Below are 1,625 nucleotides of genomic sequence, written 5' to 3' on the forward strand. Positions count from 1 at the left end.
TTAAAGTACATGGGTTGAGGTAGCTGACTGACATGGATAGAGAACTGCTGGCAGTTAGGTAAAATAGAGCAGGAATAAATGAGTCACTTTTTGAGTGGCAGACAGTGACCTGTGGGGTAGAGCAGGGATCAATGTCTGAATCTCAGCTATTCACTATATAGGTTAATAATTTAGATGAGGAAACTAAATGCATTATCTCCAAGTTTATAGATGACATAAAGCTGGGCAGGAGGGTGAATTGTGAGGAGGATTAACTGGGGCATACAAATTGAATTGGAATTATATAAATAACAGGAAACAGAGTACTGGTCAATGGATTTTCTTGGACTGGAGGAAGGATGATGGTATTGGCCACTATAGATCAATGTTGGAGTCATTTTGCTTCTCACAGTATAAAAGTGAACCTTTATTAGATATAGGCTGAAGATTTGCAGAAAATACAAAAATGACATGGTTAACTGTGAAGAAGATTAATCAGTCTTAGAAGGACATAGAGAATTTATGAAATCAGGCAGATGCCAGATGAAAATTAATAGAAAACAGTCTTTTGGGAGAGTTGTTAAAGGGAAGACATATTTTGTGAAATATTTAAAGAAGTAAAGGAACATAAGCACTTAAAAGTTCAGATACAGTGGGAGGACACTGATGGGAAAGCAAGAAGAAATGTGCATTGGAATCTATGGTTTTTATACACATTCATCTATTGATCAAAAGAAAAGATGCAATTGTCTCATTATGTCTTGTACGATAAGTTTCAAATGCCACATTTTTCAATCACTGGTTAAGGTTTAGTTTTTATTTTGTGGTGGTGACATGCTCAAGGACATCCCTTTGCACATTTCTCTGCATTTCATGATCTTGCACTTCTGTGTTCAATTGCTCATAAAAGCCTCCTACTTTCAACAACAATGAACAAGGGGTAAAAGTACACAACATGATTTCTTGTTGAATTTCTTGTGTGCTTGTAAGAAACACAAGTCTCATTCCAAAGCATCCTCTACCTGCAGCTAGCTGTTATTCTTCAAGGGTCTAAAGCTTCTGCCACCATCACTAAACATTCACTGCTTCCATCATTAGTCATAACTTGTAACCCAACTTTCAAAATATTTTATATTGTATCATGTATAATTGTTATATTTAATCTGTTACATTCTAAATTTCCAGAACTAAAAGGTAAAATCACTATAGTCTATTTCTCTCATTTGAGAGAGACAATAGGTGGTGGTTAAACCTGGGGGTCACTGTGCTTCAGGCATGGAGAGTTTCAGAAGGTGAGTCATCAATATGACCTCAGCCAGTTGCGGGAATTGAACCCACACTGTTGGCAGCACTCCATTGCACTAACCAACATCTAGCCAATTGAGTTAACCAATGTCTGACCTATTAGTACAATGTTATCACACTTCACAAATTTTACCAAGTCATTTAGGAGCTTAAGTATTTAAGTCATGATGTTTTCAACATTATTTAATGATTAACTTCATGATAAACCTTCATTTATGTTTTAACTTCTTAGAGTAATTGATACAGAAGTATAATAATGAGATTGTGATCTTTTGAGATGGTAAGGTCCTCGGGAGTGTTGCTGAACAAAGAGACCTTGGAGTGCAGGTTCATAGCTCCTT

The sequence above is a fragment of the Chiloscyllium plagiosum genome, chromosome 17, assembly GCF_004010195.1.
Source record: "Chiloscyllium plagiosum isolate BGI_BamShark_2017 chromosome 17, ASM401019v2, whole genome shotgun sequence".
NCBI lineage: Eukaryota > Metazoa > Chordata > Chondrichthyes > Orectolobiformes > Hemiscylliidae > Chiloscyllium > Chiloscyllium plagiosum.